This window comes from Ambystoma mexicanum, chromosome 12, assembly GCF_040938575.1.
Source record: "Ambystoma mexicanum isolate Mex_15411 chromosome 12, UKY_AmexF1_1, whole genome shotgun sequence".
NCBI classification, from domain to species: domain Eukaryota; kingdom Metazoa; phylum Chordata; class Amphibia; order Caudata; family Ambystomatidae; genus Ambystoma; species Ambystoma mexicanum.
In genome coordinates, this window is record NC_090936.1 from 1051325063 (window position 1) to 1051345495 (window position 20433).

Below are 20433 nucleotides of genomic sequence, written 5' to 3' on the forward strand. Positions count from 1 at the left end.
AACAGCTCAGGCTTGACTGACCTTTTGAGGTGGGCTGTCACTTTAGAGGTAGGACCAAGCCTGATTTTCATATGGTCTATCCCCTTTCTGTAATGGCTTGACAAGCAAACTATTCTCTGCAGGGTTGCCCAGGTTTAAGATTAAATTTAACCATCACCTCTTTGTTTCGCTTTGTTACCCCGAGTGGGACGGGTATACCCAGACGTGAGTCCTGTGCCTGCTAGGCCTAGAGACCCAAACTACACCTCACTGATGAGGCCCAATGAAGCTGAAACATGTCTGGGGATGCTTGTGGTCTCGTGCAGTTCGGGCTGGACTGCCCTTTTGTGGTTGGGACCAAATCTGATTTGCATATGATCTTTCCCCTTTCTATAATGACTTGGCAGGTAAAGAATGATGGTCTGGGGGGTTGCCCAGAGCAATTGCCAGCGAAGTCCGAGGATGCTTGTCCTTTTTCCCTTGACTTGATTAAAGCTCAGCAATTAAGGGGTTAAGATTAATTCTAAACCTTCCACCCATCAACTCTGTTTTGATTTTTCAAACCAAACCAGGTAACGAATTGTGTTTTTGATAGATATAGTCTGCAGATCAATTCAGGGATCAATTTCTGTACAAAGTGTCCTTTTTAGTTTGGGCTATTAGCTGGCACTTTAGCGCCACCTATAAGCCCAAACTATTGCATTCAAGTAATGACTTCAGGGTAATCTGGGGTAGGGAGCAAGTTTTTTGGTCAATATAGAATTTATAGAATCTACAAGGGCCAAATGTTTTGGGAAGAAACGCACTGTACAGAACCAGGTAAATTATGATCAAATTTGGAATATGTAGTTCTCTAGTTCAAGAGTAACTGTTCAGATAGCCATTGTACAATTTTTAGATATAGTATTACCAGGAAAGCAAGATGTTAAGTGAGAATAAGGTAAATTGAAATGTATATTTATGAATACGATGAGTATTGCAATGTTTGCATTGTAATCATATGCATCTCGGGACGCTTTGTATTACTGTAACCTGTTGACAGATTGCATTGATATTTAATATTTGAAAAGTTGGTTTACCAACTGTAACAAATAAAAAATACATTAAAAAAATAATATAGAATTGTTATCAGAGAGCTTTACAATGGAGTTAAAGAGGTTCTACTACTTAAACAAAATGAAAATGGAAGCCATATGCCCAAGGTCCCAACGAGACGAGCAACTCCACTGTCGTGTCTGCCAAAGACACCTGCCCTGCAGCCTCATGCAGCAGTCAAAGGCAGCAACGCCCTTCTATTCCTTACAAGCAGACGTGTGTGTCTTTGATGCAGTCAGGTGTGGGTGGGCAGGGGAGGAATAGCTGGCCGAGTGACTAGTACTGAGGAGGAAATGCATGGACTCATACTCAGGAGTGCATGTCTATAGCCATTGATGGCTGGCTGGGATTTAAATGCCTAACTATCCATTCAGAGGCTGAGGTTTGTTGGCAGACAGACCAGTACAAACCAGTGTAACACGTTCACAATTTTGTGAAACCACGCAGTTGTTCTCACTTTTAAACCATTATGTTCTTTTTTCTCCATGATTTTCTCCGAGTAAAATGCCTTTGAAATAACACTGCTCGAGTCCTTGATTACATGCAATATTTAAAGGAGCTCTGAAAAAGATAATAATGGTTGAAGCATTAGTGGGCCCAGTAATCTAACAGACAACCGGAAGAGAAATCTAAATTTGAACATACAACCAGGAGGAGGTCTTCCTCTGTCTCGTTCTCTGAGTTTCGTAATGTGGAGAGTGATGTGTGGTTACTGTTCTAGTCAGTAGGTCACGCAGATGACAGTCTGCCCCCTCAGAGATGGCAGCGTCTCTTTTCTTTCGCATCCTGCTGCTGGAGACAGCCCTCTCTACAGGTACAATTTGGGGTTTTCCTTGACCGGGCCTACATCTTGTCCCAGTCTGACTCTGGATGTAAGAGAAGGTGTGAGTGACAGATGGGTGAGTGAGAAGTGATGTGATGTGTGTTTTTGAATGTTCTGGGTGGGTGGGTGTATGCCTGTGTAGAGAATGCAATGAGTCGAAGTAAGAGAAGGTGTGAATGACTGGTGGGTGAATGAGAAGTGATGTCATGTGATATGTGTTTTTGAATGTTCTGGGCTGGTGGGTGTGTGCCTGTGTAGAGAATGCAATGAGTGGATTTAAGAGAAGGTCTGAGTAACTCGTGGGTGAATGATAAGTGATGTGATGTGTGTGTTTGAATGTTCTGGGTGGGTGGGTGGGTGTTTGCCTTTGTAGAGAATGCAATGAGTGGATGTAAGAGAAAGTGTGAGTGACTCATGGGCGAATGAGAAGTGATGTGATGTGATGTGTGTTTTTGAATGTTCTGGGTGGGTGGGTGGGTGTGTGCTGTGTGGAGAATGCAATGAGTGGATGTAAGAGAAGGTGTGAGTGACTGGTGGGTGAATGAGAAGTGATGTGATGTGTGTTTTAAATGTTCTGGGTCGGTGGGTGTGTGCTGTGTAGAGAATGCAATGAGTGGATGTAAGAGAAAGTGTGAGTGACTCATGGGCGAATGATAAGTGATGTGATGTGTGTTTTTGAATGTTCTGGGTGGGTGGGTGTTTGCCTTTGTAGAGAATGCAATGAGTGGATGTAAGAGAAAGTGTGAGTGACTTGTGGGCGAATGAGAAGTGATGTGATGTGATGTGATGTGTGTTTTTGAATGTTCTGGGTGGGTGGGTGTGTGCCTTTATAGAGAATGCAATGAGTGGATGAAAGAGAATGTGTGAGTGATTGGTGAGTGAATGAGAAGTGATATGATGTGTGTTTTTAAATGTTCTGGGTGGGTGGGTGTGTGCCTGTGTAGATAATGCAATGAGTGGATGTAAGAGAATGTGTGAGTGACTGGTGGGTAAATGAGAAGTGATGTGATGTGTGTTTTTGAATGTTCGGGTGGGTGGGTGTATGCTTTTGGAGAGAATGCAATGAGTGGATTTAAGAGAAGGTGTGTGTGACTGGTGGGTGAATGAGAAGTGATGTGATGTGATGTGTGTTTTTGAATGTTCTGGGCTAGTGAGTGTGTGCCTGTGTAGAGAATGCAATGGGTGGATGGAAGAGAAGGTGTGAGTAACTGGTGGGTGAATGAGAAGTGAGGTAATGTGTTTTTGAATGTTCGGGGTGGGTGGGTGTGTGCCTGTGTAGAGAATGCAATGAGTGGATGGAAGAGAAGGTGTGAGTGACTAGTGTGAATGAGAAGTGATGTGATGTGATGTGATGTGTGTTTTTGAATGTTCTGGGTGGGTGGGTGTGTGCCTGTGTAGAGAATGCAATGAGCGGAAGGAAGAGAAGGTGTGAGTGACTGGTGTGTGAATGAGAAGTGATGTGATGTGATGTGTGTTTTTGAATGTTCTGGGTAGGTGGGCTTGTGCCTGTGTAGACAATGTAATAAGTGAATATAAGAGAAGGTGTGAGTGACTAGTAGGTGAATGAGAAGTGATGTGATGTGTGTTGTTGGGTGTTCTGGGTGGGTGGGTGCCTGTGTAGAGAATGCAATGAGTGGATGTAAGAGAAGGTGTGAGTGACTGGTGGGTGAATGAGAAGTGATGTGATGTGTGTTTTAAATGTTCTGGGTGGGTGGGTGTGTGCTTGTGTAGAGAATCCAATGAGTGGATGGAAGAGAAGATGTGAGTGACTGGTGGGTGAATGAGAAGTGATGTAATGTGTGTTTTTAATGTTCGGGTGGGTGGGTGCCTGTGTAGAGAATGTAATGAGTGGATGCAAGAGAACATTTGAGCAACTGGTGGGTGAATGAGAAGTGATGTGATGTGTGTTTTTGAATGATCTGGGTGAGTGGTTGTGTGCATGTGTAGAGAATGCAATGAGTGCATGCAAGAGAAGGTGTGAGTGACTGGTGGGTGAATTAGAAGTGATGTGTGTTTTTGAATGTTCTGCATGGGTGGGTGTGTGCCTGTGTAGAAAATGCAATGAGTGGATGTAATAGAAGGCGTGAGTGACTGGTGGGAGAATTAGAAGTGATGTGATGTGTGTATGTGAATGTTCTGGGTGGGTGGGTGCCTCTGTAGAGACTGCAATGAGTGGATGTAAGAGAATGTGTGTGTGAGTGACTGGTGGGTGAATGAGTATTACTGTGATGGTGTGTTTTTGAATGTTCTTTTGGTGTGCAGTGCCTGTGTAGAAAATGCAATGGGTGGAGGTAAGATAGGTGTAAGATTGAGTGACTGGTGGGTGAATGAGTATGAAAGTGATGGCGTGTTTTTTAATATTCCGGGTGGGTGTGTGTGTGCCTGTGTAGAGAATGAAATGAGTGCATGTAAGAGAAGGTGTGATTGAGTGAGTGAGTGAGTGAGTGAGTGAGTGATGGGTGAATGAGCATACATGTGGTAGTATGTGTTTGAATGTTCTGGGTGGGGTTCGGTGTGTGCCTGTGTGTGAATCCAGTGTGAGCGAGTGCGAAATGAGATGTATGGGTGATTGACCAGTGGGCGAAAGGGGATGCATGTTTGTGTAAGGCCCTGGGAGACTGGGGATCACTGGAGCATTTTTTCCACATCATGTATTGACTTTGCATGTTTTACTGGTATTTTTGGGCAAATGCAAGTTCATGCGTGGCATTCCCTGGCTAGACTGGCATTTTGGTGCAGTCAGTCTAGCCATTGCTTACTATGGCATGACATTTCTTCCTCTGCATCTTTAACAAAGCAAGCATGATAAGTGTGTTACCTCGCTAGACTGATGTTTTGGCGTAACAGCCTGTATATATTTCACTGTAGCATGACATTTTATTAACTGAGCATCTATGATGAATCAAGCAAGGTTCCTTATGGGTCTAGACTGGCTTACATTGCAACCAGTTTGAAACAGGTTTTCCTACTGTGACATGTCACAGTATGTGCTTACATAGGAGTACTGGCATATGTTGGCAGAGCCAGTTTTGTGCCCAGTGCAAGTAATGATACTATGGAGAAACGTCTTAAATCAAACATAAGTATGGTCTTATATGGGAATACTAACATATGTTGGTGGATCCATCATGGAAAAGTATGGGCACAGCCAGAATACAAATGTTTTTATACCGGCATATATTGCAGGGACCGGCATGATAATGCATTGGGAAATGCCCTGTGCACTTTTGGTGACTTGCATCTATTGTACTTTTTTCATGATTTACTCTACACCCCAAAAAAACGATTATTAGCTTTTACCCATATTGTTGAGCTTTTACCCACATTTTCCCAGAAAGTGTGCTCTGTAATGCACCATTTTAGCCCATTATCCAAAACATTTACTTTGGGGAGGGAGAAAAGTCCCCCTGGGTCCTCCCAACCCATTTTCGTTAGTGTGGGCTCCCTCGCAATGGTCAGTCGCAATAACATACTTGTGGCAAATAGAAAAACAACTCACCAGACACCACTGGTGGCTGGTTTTAAGCTTTGATTAAAAAGCATATTTACTTCTTTTGCTTGCAGTGGTGCAATCCCCTGCAGCGACATAATCATCATGGACATTCCGCACACGACCCCTGTGCTTTGTTAAGGAGCTTCGGGGGGCACACACAGCATGGCTCGCAGGGGATTTGCCAAATTGCCAAATTTTGTGCTACGCCCTTGGACATCACTGGGTCTGAAAAAGGAGTAGAGTGCAGTGCGTGCCTTGAAGTCTGCCAGTGAGTCCCTGGGTGAGAAGCAACTTGTGGGTGTTTTCAATTTTAAATAACTGTGTGGGTGGTGCTATGCATTTATGTGTGCAGCAATTTATTTCCATTTGTATAGCGCAACTTGCAGGCCAGAGGCATCGAGGCGGTGGAAATGTAATGTAATGATATTACATTGAATGGAGGTTTTTTTTAAAGTTCTCTGGCACCCAGTATTGCGCTTAGATAATAAAAACTATGGGGGGGCTCTTGGGTATATTGAAAGAAAGATTCACAGGTATTATACTGCAGCAAAGACAACATTATCAGGTGCACTCCCCTGTGTGCATGCAGCCCGGTCTAATAGGTTTCTTCTATCGTAGTGGTAGCTGAATCATATATCCATTTATAACCAGGGAATTTTGCTGATACTAAATTCTGGTCAATTATTGAATTCACAGGCCTTACCCATGCCGTATTTTTCTCCTGGTTAAACAGTAAACCTGGTTAAACAGTAGCACACGTCTCCCAGGTCAGTGCTTTTTTGGCTTGTTTAACACAGCAACACCACAGACAACACATTCTTCAGTGTCCATTGATCTATAGATGTTTCATACACTAGCTGTAGCCTGCATTACAGATTTTTGTTACCCTGTTAGAAGTACTGCCTTATGTATGTTTTACATATAGACACCACGTCAAATCTGGAAAATGTAATTCCCCAAATGTGTAATTGTAGACAAATCACGCCTCCCTCTGTGCCTCGGTTCTTACATCTGGCTGAAATGAGACCACCTGGAAACACAGGTGCTAGATGCATCTAAAAAATCTGAAGGTCATTTGCCATTACTTCCTTTGACGTCACTTTGGAGTGGGGTCAAATTACATCACTTCTTGTGATGTCATCAGAGGGTCAAGGGTCATGTGAGGTCACTTGCACTAGCCCTGGCATTTTGGTGAAATTACGTCCCTGGCACATGCTGCCCCCACAATGATAGATTTTAGCAGTTTTTGCTGCTGGAAAGAACTACAGCTCTTCTACAGTCATTCTAACCATCTCAGAACAGTGGTGCTGGATGCTGAAGGGAAGAATGTCAGATTTTCACGCTACTTTTCTCCCAAGCTCAGAATGGTGCTTTGAGACAAACAGATCAAAGTGTCAAAGTGCAACGTAGCACAGCACTTAAAGTGCATAGGAGACGGGTTGCCAGGTAAAATGGTGGGGGGTAAAGATGGGGCAGTTCCCACTCACTTCGACCACTGCTATTAGGAGGACAGGCCACTTTCTGTTGGGCTCCCCATCTACATTCGAAGAAGCCAGATTATGTCATCAATATTGTATAGAAACACCCCCTGACCTAATTTACACCTTGTGGTCTGAATATTGTCAGTTTCCAGATTGAATTCAAATGCTGAGATATTTAAATGAGAAATAATTTTATTGCTTTCAAAATGGTCTATAAAATGTCTACATGTTGTTTTCTGAACCTTGTATAAAGTGCATTACAGAGGCACAACACGGCCCCAAACCGAGGATGTTGATACGTTGCCAAGCAACTAATATCCTTTTATCCAATACGATCTGCCGGGAGGCGGAAGCCGGCCTATGTCGAAGGCAGAAGAAAAAGGCCCTGTTTGCCCATGTTCGCCACAGGAGGCACGTCCCAGAAACTCGCTATCGTTAGTACACCATTCGGCTACCTGAACTACCATCGCACCAATGGCTCCTATAATATTTCCAGGTATGTGCACTGCGGCCATTGTACCCTACATCCTGCCCGCAGGCCCCGCATATTTTTTGCTGGCACCCGAACCTCAACACAACAACTGACTACCACCCCTGCTAGCTGCTGTAACGCTCACCTGGTATCCACGGGGACATCACTCAGCCTTTTCTGACCTCTTACGACCTCGAACCCTTCCCTGGAGGCTATTCGACTGGAGACTGGGCCTGAAACACAGGATTGGTAGAGTTTAACTCCCTATTGTCTCTGTGTGCTTGACCCCTTCTTCCCTGGGGTCCAACCCTTCCCTTTGATCAACAGCTCACCTTGTTTTCTTGGATAGTGTGTTCTTCGTCCTGCTTCCAGCGCAGGGGCGCGTTGATTGATGCGGGCTCGTTGCTGCCTAGTTACTTCACTGGGTAGAGACCGACAGGTAAGTATAATGAGTCTTTTGAACAGTTCTCTAACTTTGTTCCTTTCCTTCCTTAGGTGATGGCCGGCGTCCGGGGATGGCGGCGTGCTGCTGAGATGAGTAGCGCTGAAGGTGAGTGAGAGCGCGATGCGCGATGCACCCCTTTCGTATTTGCATTAAACTGAGTTCTTTTTCTGTGTCTTTTAGGTGCTGTGACGTTTTCAGCGTGGATGCCGGTTATGAAGAACAAATGCGGTGGGTAAGCACGGTATGCGGCGCCTCTAGATGTTTCCACGCTAACCTGGAGTGTCTTTTCCCTCTTGCAAATGGATGAGAACTTCTGGAGACAGAGTTCCCCCAGAGCGGCTGGGATTCAGGTAAGCGTTTGAAGCTTGTAAAGTATTTAAAAATAAGCGAAGATTTGCAGAATGCTTACTAATGCCTTTTTTCTGTTCTTTTCCCTTTTCCTTAGGAAGCGGCGTGGCCGGATGGGAATGACACCGCCGAAGATGCCCGCAGAACAGAAGGAGCGATGAATGATGGGCAGAAGCGCCGCAAGGTAAGGCTGTTCCTAACGTTGTTCTTGTTCTTGCAGGAGCTGAGCGCAGAGGAAAGATGCAGGCCTACTGGAGACTGATCCGAACATGGTGAGTGTCACGCTGCAGGTGCAGAAAACGCAAAGCATATTTCTCAGCCTGGGTGTGGCTTAAATAGTCTCTGGGTATCCCAGGTGTCTCTGGGCTGAACCACATCTAAAAGACTAGACCGCACATGCAGTTCTGAGAACCGAAATATGTGGGGGCATCCATCTTGTCCCCATCAATGCACTACAAGTCCAATCCCAAATGTTATCCTATGGGAGTGAGTGAGTCTGGTGCCACAAGCGCCTAGTCTGACTCCAAGTGGGTCTTTGGAGGGATGGAGAGGCCCTTGAGGGCCATGTAGGTGATCGTGGCCTGGCTCCAGCCTGACATTTTGGAGGGCTGGGGACATGAGGGGCAGGAATCATGACAGCTGCACAGAGTCATTGTGACACCCGTGCACTCTGTATTCCGCGCATGGCACACACCCCGCTTCTTTCCACTCAACAGTGCAAGGCGCCTGTTGCCATATTTCTCACTAACCTGGACCTTCAGGCTCGTTGGATCTCTATCCTGCCGCCTGATTACTAATGCGCAGCCTGACATCCTTTTCAGTCACATCAGCAGCCCTTGCAACTGAAACCTATCGCCCGACATGCATACTATCATTTAATATGTATAGCACCATGCTTAGTAGCATATGAATTGTGTAGGACATATGCCAAAATCCAATTTAGCTCATTTATTGTGTATAATTACAATGATTTGTATGATTACATGCAACACGCTCTGAAACACTAGTGTACGAGCGCGATATAAATAAAATATCATATCATAGTAGCATATGACTTGTATAGTACCTATGCCAATATCCAATGCTTACATGCATAGTAGCATATGACTTGTACAGTACATAAGCCAATATCTGATGTTGTTTATTTAATGTTGTTACCAGAACGAATGTGTGAGCCTTTGGCCTGCTTTAACATCCTTTGTGGTGACGTATACATTAACTGTTAGGCTTGTTCTTATCAAATTGCCTATTATACACCCCAGTACCTCGCTAACCGTTGTACAAACCCAAGGAAGCCCAGCACAACCAATGTTGGAAGCCTGAATTGTAACGCTCACCTGACTCCCACGGAGGCACTGGCCTGGTTCGCGCTGCTGTGACCTCTTCTAAGGTGATGCGCAGGGTTCGGAAGACGGACTGGACCGGGCCCCCAAATCTGGCTTGTCTGGCTCGCAGAAGTATCCTTCTGTATGCGAAAATAGGGGATTAACTGTCTGCAGGGTAATGCAATCAGCCTCCCACATTGCCCTCTCACCCTCCTCGAAACCCTTCTGTGATTCCTCGTAGCGTCTCACCTTAGGGTCTGGAAGGACGAGCTCTCCATCCTGCTTCTGATGCAGGGGCGCGTTGGTATCCAGTTACTTCACTGGATTTTCGGATTGGTGAGAACCAAACTTGCTTGGCTTCCAGGTAAGTTTTTTGATAAGAGGTTCCCCTTGTGTCCATGCATTAATGTACTAATGCTAGTGTCTTTTTCCCCATAGGGTCCGGGGTACGGAATGCCGGGGAACAGGCACCGACCCGAGATGAGAGGTGAAATCCTTGTAGAAATCAGGTAAGTCTTTAATGAGCGTTTTTTGGTAATGTCTTTTCATTCTCTCATTAACGCTGATGTCTCTTTTTGCCCTTAGGGGCCGGGGTCCGGAAATGCCAGGATGCGGCGCGGACCCGAAATGAAGAGGGAATGAATCAACAGGTAAGTCTTAACATGGAGATTTAGCTTTCCTTATTCCCCTCTCTCTCACCTTTTGTTCTGGTCTTTTTCTCCCTAGGCGCTGGGGCGTGACTGCGAATCCGGATGATCGCTGCTGAACATGGAGGCGCCCAGTAAAGGTGAGAGGAATGCGGCGCTGCAGCGATCGACGCGATGAGCTTTTAAATAAAAGTCTTCCTTTTCAGGATTGTCGGCGAGATGTCTCCGGGATGCGGATTTAGCAGGTAAGGACTTTACCTTCTTCTGTTCTCTTCTTCTCTTCCTTTGCAGGTGATCCAGGATGCTGGCAGGCGTGGCAGAAGTCAGGATGCAGGAGCAGACACGGTGAGCGTCCAGCTGCTAGATGCAGAACAACGCGAAGCACGTGTGGCTGTTCGGGTGGGGTTTAAATAGCCTTGGAAGAAGTTCCAGGTATGTATCCTTCCCCGACCACGCCCGGATGGTAAATTAGTCCCACAGGTAAAGTAGTTCCTTTCAGGCCTCAAGGAGGCCGGGATCCTGCAGCATGGTCTGCATCAGGTAAGTGCATCCAAGCACATCCATAATGAGCCTGGCGCCTATGGCGCCAGGACTGATGTCTTTTATGAGCCTGGCACCATAGGCGTCAGGACACTGTCCAAAGGGCCCCTATATGGGGTTGCTGGGTCCTTCCTTGGGGACTGGATGTCCGCTTTCGGGGACGCAGGGCTTGAACCGGCTCCCCGGGAGCGGGCATCATGACAGCACTCCCCCCCCAAGGCCCCTCCCAAGGTTGTTCCCTCCGGGGGTTTTGGTTTGTCTGGGAAGAGTCGGTGGAATTTCCTGACTAATCGAGGTGCATGCACATGGTCGCTGGGTTCCCACGACCTCTCCTGAGGTCCGTACCCCTTCCAATCAATTAGGTAGAACAGTTTTGACCTAAACATTTTGAGTCTAAAATGTTCTTCACTTCGAATTCGGTCTCCCCATCTATTAGAATAGGTTCTGGAGGTTTGAGTAGTCGGGTTCCGGGTACCACTGGTTTCAGAAGTGACACATGAAAAACAGGGTGAATTCGCATACTAGCTGGTAAATCAAGTTTAACAGCCACTGGGTTAATTATTGCCGTAATAGAATAAGGTCCCAGATATTTTGGGTTAAAAGTTCGAGGCCCTTTGAGTGGTAAATGTCTGGTAGCTAACCACACTTGATCCCCAATCTGATACGGAGGTGCTTCACTCCGATGTAGATCAGCATTCTCCTTGTATTTTCTCTTGGCTTGTTGTAAATGCGTAGTTGCCTCTTTGAAGGCTTGGGTAATTATAGAATGCAGATGTTCTACTGCAGGCATTCCGAGGTTCTGAGGTGAGTCAAGGTTTGAGGTTCGAGGGTCATGCCCAAACAAAGTATAAAAAGGACTGTGGCCAGTTCCAGAGTGTACCGAATTATTATATGCGTATTCGGCTATCCAAAGAATGTCTTTCCAGTTGCTTTCAGATTGCTGTAACATACACCGTAAGTATTGCTCAAGGGTCTGATTTGTCCTCTCGGTCTGACCATCGGTCTGAGGGTGGTGACTGGTCGATAATCTTACGTCGATCTACAACATTTGCGCCAGAAGTGGGAAATGAATTGGCTTCCCCGGTCAGAGATTAGTATAGATGGGAATCCATGTAGCCGAACAATATTTTCGAGGAATTCTATGGCTAGGACAGAAGCTGAAGGTAAACCTTTCAAAGGAATAAAGTGGGCCATTTTGGAAAACAAATCCACAATTACCAGAATAGTATTGTACCCCGAACAAGGAGGCAGGTCCGTAATAAAATCCATTGATAGGGTGTGCCAGGGTGCTGGCGGTATGGCTAGAGGTTGAAGGAGACCGGCTGGTCTTTTCTTTTGACTTTTATTTTGGGCGCAAACACCACAGGACATCACAAAAGATTTAACATCTTTTCGCCAAGAGGGCCACCAAAATTGTCGTTTCACCTTTTCCTCTGTCTTGGCAATACCGGGGTATCCCTCTATTAATGCATCATGATAACCGGAAATAACTAGTTCGTGTAATTCCTTATGTGGCAGGAATAAGCGTCCTTGAAAATAAGGTAAACCATTATCTATGGTAAAGTCTGATCCCTTTTGTATCCAATCCTGTAAGGTTGTAGGGTCCAGGAGTTGTTTCACTCTGGCTTGAATGTCTTGAAGCGTCTGTAACGAAGTCATGCCTAGAATCCTCTGTTCGGGAATTATTGGTACTGGTTCTGAGTTTGTATCAGATTCTCCCATTCCAATTCGGGATAAGGCGTCTGCTTTGCCATTCTTGCAGCCAGGTCGATAGGTAATCACGAAATCAAATTTAGCGAAAAACAAAGCCCATCGGAGCTGCCGTGATGACTGAGCCTTGGCGGTTTTCAAATACTGTAAATTCCGGTGATCAGTGATCACTGTGATGGTATGTCGAGCGCCAAGCAGATAATGCCGCCAGGCTTTAAAAGCGGACTTAATGGCTAACAGTTCTTTGTCCGTGATTGCATAATTAACCTCGGGTGCCGAGAATTTTCTGGACCAAAATGCTACGGGATGCAGTTGGTTGGTTTCGGGATCTCTTTGGGACAGGACAGCTCCCATGGCTAGGCTGGATGCGTCAGTCTAGACGACATAAGGGAGATCTGGACGCGGGTGTTTCAATATAGGTGCGGAGGTAAACTTTTAAATCCTGAAAGGCCTGCTCGGCTTCTTCAGACCATTCAAAACGTTTATTTTTCCTCAAGAGTGCAGTAATGGGTTGTACCACGCGTGAAAATTCCGGGATAAACCTTGCGATAGAAATTGGCAAAGCCGAGCATGCTTTGAACCCCTTTTACAGAGCTAGGTGATGGGCATTTGAGGATGGCATCCACTTTTCTTGAGTCCATTCGGACTCCTTTGGGTGTCAGGATGAAACCTAGAAACTCGACTTCTGTGGTATGGAAAACACATTTCTCCAATTTAGCAAATAGTTTGTGTTGGCGCAGTTTTTCAAGTACTGCCCTGACGTGTTTTCTGTGATCAGATTCCGAAGAGGAGTACACCAGAATGTCATCGATATATACGACAACACAAACATCGATGAGTTCCCGAAGGACATCATTCATGAAGTATTGGAAGGCAGCCGGCGCGTTACACAATCCGAAAGGCCTCACCTGGTACTCGAATAATCCGTATTTAGTACGGAAGGCAGTTTTCCATTCGTCGCCTTCTTTAACTCGTACCAGATGATAAGCCCCCCGGAGATCTAACTTGGTGTATATGCAAGTGTCCTTCACCTGGTCAAGGAGTTCAGGGATCAGAGGCAGAGGATAACGGTTTTTAACTGTTATCTGGTTCAATGCGCGGTAATCGATACAAGTTCTAAGGTCGCCTTCTTTTTTGGGCACGAAGAACAAAGCCGAGGATGCCGGGGACTTTGACGGGCGAATAAAACCATTAGCTAGGTATTGATCCAAATATTGTCTCAAATGCAGATTCTCAGGTTCGGTAAGGGCATAAATCCTGCTACAAGGGGGTTGTGCACCGAGCACCAGATTGATTTGGCAATCGTACGATCTGTGAGGAGGTAACGTGTTGGCCTGTTCCTTTTGGAAGACGTCCTGAAAGTCTTGGTATTCCGAAGGTAGTTGCATGGAGGCAGAGGTTACAGATGCTAGATTAATCTTCAGGTTTTCTGGGTAGCAGGTTTGTGTACAATCCGGGAAGGTTATTCTCTTAGCTCGCCAATCAATTCGAGGATTATGTGTCTCTAACCAAGGGATTCCAAGAATAACCTGAAACTGTGGAGCCTTGATTACATCAAACACAACACCCTCCCGATGGCCGTCGGGACCAATAAGAGTCACCTCAGTAGTGGAATGTGTTACCGGTCCAGAGGCAATTTCAGTTCCATCGACTGTGGTGATGACATCTTTGCTGGTTTTAGGACAGAGAGGGAGGTTAATCCTAGAGACCAATTCACGATCCACATAGTTTCCTATAGCCCCACTATCGATGTATGCCTTTATTGCATGCAACCGCTTAGGCTGTTCTGGATCTACGAGAACCATTGGCACAATGAAATGCGAGGTCTGAGAGTTAGTTTTCAAGCTCAGCGACACTTGTCGGGCGGAGTTGTTTCCCGAAACAGAGTCTTCATGGTTTTTATCAGCGGCTCCTACCGCCTTTCGGGGAGGTTTTGCCGGGCAATCCCGTAGAAAGTGTCCAGAATTCCCACAATAAAGACATAATTTTAACTGCCGCCTCCTTTCACGTTCCTTTTGAGTTAAGGGTCCTTTAACCCCTCCAATTTGCATAGGCTCAGAGACATCAACTCCCTTGGGATTAGCATGGGTCTTGACCAACACCTGGGTCTCAAACCTGGACCGATCTGCTTTTCTGTTTTGTAGTCTGTGATCCAATTGGACCACTAAGTCTATATACTCTGTGCATTCTTGGGGCGGATTTACAACTTGGGCCAAGACATCTTTAAGTTCTCCGCGTAGGCCTCGATAAAACAACGTGACTCTTTTATCCTCTGGCCATCCCGGTTCCACAATTAGTCTATTAAAGGTTGCAATATAGGATAGGAGGTCCTGATTGCCCTGTTGCAGGGATAGAAGTTCGTCATCCAGAGCCTGCCCCTGAGAGTGTCGAGCAAATAACCTTTCCATGCTTGCTTGAAACCTTTGAAAATCACGGAGAATCGGGTCATCTTGAGTAAACAGTGGAACTGACCAATCGGCAGCGCAGCCGCTGAGATATGACAATACAAAGGCTACCTTGGTCTGATCATTAGGGAAGGCCCCAGGAAGTGCAAACGACACTGATTCATGAATACGGCGAATCGTTTGGGGTCCCCAGCAAAGCGTTCGGGTGGGGCCAGCGGCATGTTTCCAGGTAGATTAATCTGCACAGGATTACTGGAAACCACAGGAGCAGGGTCCCCTCCGGAACCGGGTAGAGGAGTTTGCCCAGCTTGACTTTGCAAAAGCTGTCTGGCCAGGTCATCAGTTCTTTCCTTTGATATTATTAATTCCCTCCTGAGGGCATTAGTCTCTTGACGAGCGGCATGTACTTCGGCCCATAATTCCCCCAGTAATTGGGCCAACTGATCAGTCTCAGAACTTTCCATAGCGCCTGGGTGGGAATTTGTAGGAAGGCTTTGCGTTCTGTAACACTCACCTGACTCCCACGGAGGCCCTGGCCTGGTTCGCGCTGCTGTGACCTCTTCTAAGGTGATGCGCAGGGTTCGGAAGACGGACTGGACCGGGCCCCCAAATCTGGCTTCTCTGGCTCGCAGAAGTATCCTTCTGTAGGCGAAAATAGGGGATTAACTGTCTGCAGGGTAATGCAATCAGCCTCCCACTTTCCCCTCTCACCCTCCTCGAAACCCTTCTGTGATTCCTCGTAGCGTCTCACCTTAGGGTCTGGAAGGACGAGCTCTCCATCCTGCTTCTGATGCAGGGGCGCGTTGGTATCCAGTTACTTCACTGGATTTTCGGATTGGTGAGAACCAAACTTGCTTGGCTTCCAGGTAAGTTTTTTGATAAGAGGTTCCCCTTGTGTCCATGCATTAATGTACTAATGCTAGTGTCTTTTTCCCCATAGGGGCCGGGGTACGGAATGCCGGGGAACAGGCACCGACCAGAGATGAGAGGTGAAATCCTTGTAGAAATCAGGTAAGTCTTTAATGAGCGTTTTTTGGTAATGTCTTTTCATTCGCTCATTAACGCTGATGTCTCTTTTTCCCCTTAGGGGCCGGGGGCCGGAAATGCCAGGATGCGGCGCGGACCCGAAATGAAGAGGGAATGAATCAACAGGTAAGTCTTAACATGGAGATTTAGCTTTCCTTATTCCCTTCTCTCTCTCACCTTTTGTTCTGGTCTTTTTCTCCCTAGGCGCTGGGGCGTGACTGCAAATCCGGATGATCGCTGCTGAACATGAAGGCGCCCAGTAAAGGTGAGTGGAATGCGGCGCTGCAGCGATCGACGCAATGAGCTTTTAAATAAAAGTCTTCCTTTTCAGGATTGTCGGTGAGATGTCTCCGGGATGCGGATTTTAGCAGGTAAGGACTTTTCCTTCTTCTGTTCTCTTCTTCTCTTCCTTTGCAGGTGATCCAGGATGCTGGCAGGCATGGCAGAAGTCAGGATGCAAGAGCAGACACGGTGAGCGTCCAGCTGCTAGATGCAGAACAACGCGAAGCACGTGTGGCTGTTCGGGTGGGGTTTAAATAGCCTTGGAAGAAGTTCCAGGTATGTATCCTTCCTCCAATCAGGTATGTATCCTTCCCCGACCACGCCCGGATGGTAAATTAGTCCCACAGGTGAAGTAGTTCCTTTCAGGCCTCAAGGAGGCCGGGATCCTGCAGCATGGTCTGCATCAGGTAAGTGCACCCAAGCACATCCATAATGAGCCTGGCGCCTATGGCGCCAGGACTGATGTCTTTTATGAGCCTGGCGCCATAGGTGCCAGGACACTGTCCAAAGGGCCCCTATATGGGGTTGCTGGGTCCTTCCTTGGGGACTGGATGTCCGCTTTCGGGGACGCAGGGCTTGAACCGGCTCCCCGGGAGCGGGCATCATGACATGAATTTGCTCACCTTGATGCCTGAAAATATGAATGCCACTATCAGCAATGCTTTACATGTGATTAGCCTTCTCCCCAGTGTCTCCCTTCCCAACGATATCATTGTCCTACCCAAGTCACAGCTCACAGGCGTTAGGACACCAACCCAAACCTATAGAGTTCCTATCACTATGGCTAAGCATAACAGCAGCGAATGTGGCATTAAGCCTATTAAGTTTCTTCCTCCTCTGATTTTCCCGGTCTGGATTAAGCCTACCTTAATTCCTGCCCCCGCTGAAGCCCATGACCAATACCCCACCAATCAGAGCCACCCTACTGGCACTTGAAGCGAGCACACTCAACAACCACAACGATCCCGGTGGCTATCCTCCAGATGAAGCTGTTAGTAGCCCTGACACCAGCCCAAACAGTCTACCCCACATCCACCCACAATCTCCCATGGCTTATAGCTGCGAGAAATGTTAGGCTTGGTGCAAGACTAGGTAAATCGTATACTTTACAGTTTGTCTCACAGCTCCCAAAGTTCACAAAGCCTCTAAGAGCGCTAGATTGTTAACTATCACACCTGACATTTCGGCCTGAATCATTAGCCCCACACCCATCTGTGTTGCACTGATCAATGCCCGATCCCTGGTTGCCCATGCAGTAGACATTTCTGACCTGATCATAGACAAAAATGTGGACTTCCTAGCAATCACAGAGACTTGGCTACATGCAGCAGCAGGTCCATCCCTCCTTATTGCAACTCCAGACAACTATATACTCCTTAGATCAGATAGGGAATCCTCTAGAGGAGGTGGAATTGCCTTCATCGCCAAATCCACCTTGGAACTGAGAATCTTCCCTCACTCCCCTACAAACTCACGCAAATTGATGACAGTTAAACTTCCCCTTACCATCTTGCGCACTATAACGATGCATCTGATCTACAGAACCCCTGGACCCATCGGCTCCTTTGAAGAAGAAATCATTACCCTTCTATCTACTAACACCAAACCCTCTTCGCAGATCCTTATAGTAGGCGACTTCAATCTAGGTTTTAATGACCCCGCTGATCAACCTGCTATGGCCTTGGCTAATTTCCTGACTGAACTAGGCCTCACTCAGAGAGCTCTTCTCCCCACTCATGAAAAAGGAAGAACCCTTGACTGAGTAGCAGACCTTAACTGTGTAACTTCCATTACATCTATCGAACCTTACCCCTGGACTGACCACTTTCTACTCACATTTAACATTCAAGACTGTGTATGCCCTAATAAGCAAAACCTTATTCGCCCACCCATCCCGACCAGGAATAAAAAGAATATCACAGTGAATAAACTCATTCCCTTTCTCCAACCACTACTTGATCCCCTACTTGCTTCCTCCGATCCGGCAGAACTAGTGGAACTTTATAACAATACTATCACATCAGCCCTTGTTAGCATTGCACCTCTAAAAGTGCATAAAGGCAAACCGATAGCACATCAACACACCTGGTTCACACCCAAACTGAAAGCCCTACGCAGTGAAAAAAGGAAAGGGGAAAGGACCTGGAAAAACAACCCCACCCTAGCCAACAAGGACAATCTACTCAAAATCTCTGCTAATTACAAAGCAGAAATTCTATTAGCAATATGTGACACCTATAACAGAACAAAATGAGATGGTTTAAAGTTTCACTTTCTGTATGACATAGTCTGCACTTTTCAGTCTCTGTCAGTCCATATCTGTACAGAGTCGAATTTGTATGTAAAATGTGTAAGCAGAATTTCAAATATAAGTCTCTGTGTTTTGCGCTTGGAGCTTTTTTCAAGTATCGTGGTGTCAAGTTAGGTAGTGATGTGAGTGTTTTTGATGACATATGCACTTTCGAGTTTGCTCTCTTTAGTTCCACGTCCCTCCAGTCGTCAGCCCATAATGTCTTTTTCACCAAAGTCGGATTTTGAGTAAGGATTTCAGTAGATAAAACCAACTTTGCCAAAGTCACACTACAGCCTTTAATCCACATGCTCAAGGACCAATCTGGGGTGATCGCAGTATTTGCTAATTGAATTTCAAGTTGAGGGGGACAGTTTGGGTCCTGTAGTTTGCAGTAGAGGAGGAGGAACTTCCAAACTACCCTTACATACAGGGATAAAAGGCCAATCTTGTGTCTTATTAACGCCATTGGAATGGAATTAGGCAAACACAGGATCCGTCTCCAAAATGTTCCTTGAAAGCTCTCCCATGTTTCCCATAGTAGGCCAAGATAGGCTGCCACTGCATAAGTAATGGCTGCTGTCACATTCTGGTTATAAAATTGGATAACCAGTTGGAGTGAAAAACTTCCATATTGTTTCCCAATTAAGACTCCTTGGGCAGTAAGATGTTTAAGTTCCTTTCTAAGTACTCGTTCCACAGGATTTCGGATGGGCTTGGACTTATCATGGCACCGAGATATTTAATAGCCAGCACTGGTTGAATTCTGTGCTTTTTTAGATCCCAACTAGATGTCTTTTCTTTTCGGCTTCTTCCACTCTCTAAAATTAGAATTTCTGATGTATTTGCATTAATTTGCAGGCCGTTACGTTCTACATTCAGTTTTACAGCTTCTAGTTTCTTTTGGAGGCCAAGCCGGGTTCTGTCCAAGATAACAATTTCGTCAGCATACAAGAGACACTGTATCATCTGGCCATTGATCTTAGGTGAACATGAGGGAGTAGGGTCTATAATGTCACGTAGATCAGATATGAAGATGTTAAATAAAGCAGCAGCAAGTGAATGACCATGCTTCAATCCCTTATATGTTACAATGCTGTTGGTGAAATAGCCTTCTTGATCAAGCCTAACTTGTAATGATGTCCCAGTGTACAGATCTTTGATGGCAGGCAGAAGATCGTTTGGGCATCTCAACCTTGACATTTTTTCCCACAGTCGTTCTCTACTGGTATTATCTAACGCCTGTTCCATATCAATACATGCAAGATAGATTTTGCAGTCACCCCTCAAGGTCTTCATTTTTAGCAGGCTCAGTAATAGCAGGTTAGATTACATTCTATTCCCTTGGCAAAGCCCGATTGCCTAGGGTCAAAGGCTCCGGAGTCTCGTATCCACTCATTTAGCCACCTCAACAAGACAGCAGCAAAGAGCTCACCCAAGACATCAAGGAGGGGGATGGGGCGATAGTTCTTAGGATCGGCTCTTTCGCCCTACTTGAAAATTGGAACCACTACAGATTTCTTCCATGAAGCAGGGACTTTGCCCATCAGCATGATTCTCCCAAACAAAATATAGCAAAAACCAGCCCATGCTTCTGGGGCGGCATTTAATATGTCGTTAGTTAGTTTATCTGGCCCTGGGGCTCGGGACTTATTTGATTTCTTTATTAGATGTAAAACATCATCTTTGTCGAAGTCAATTTTCCATTCATTTCGGTCTTCTGTCTGGAGTTGTTCTCCTTGGTACATTGTTTGGCCAAATAAGTTTCCAAAGTGTTCCACCCACAAAGATTCAGGTATTGGGTTTAGTTGAAGGGGGCAACCAGTAGCTTCTTTGTTGTTTAGAAGCTGCCACAGGTTCTGCGTGTTCTGTGTAGACAACGCCTGCATCATTACTTCTGTGTCCCTTTTATACAATGACGATCTGTGTGAAACAATCCAATTTCGGTATCTTGGTCTCCATTTCTTAATCAGTCGAGCTCTGACAACGGAAGGGGCACATCTAAGGTGTTTAAGGTCCTTATGCAAAAGACTTTTTTGCTCAATAACCGCACTGTCAAAAGAATGTCTTGA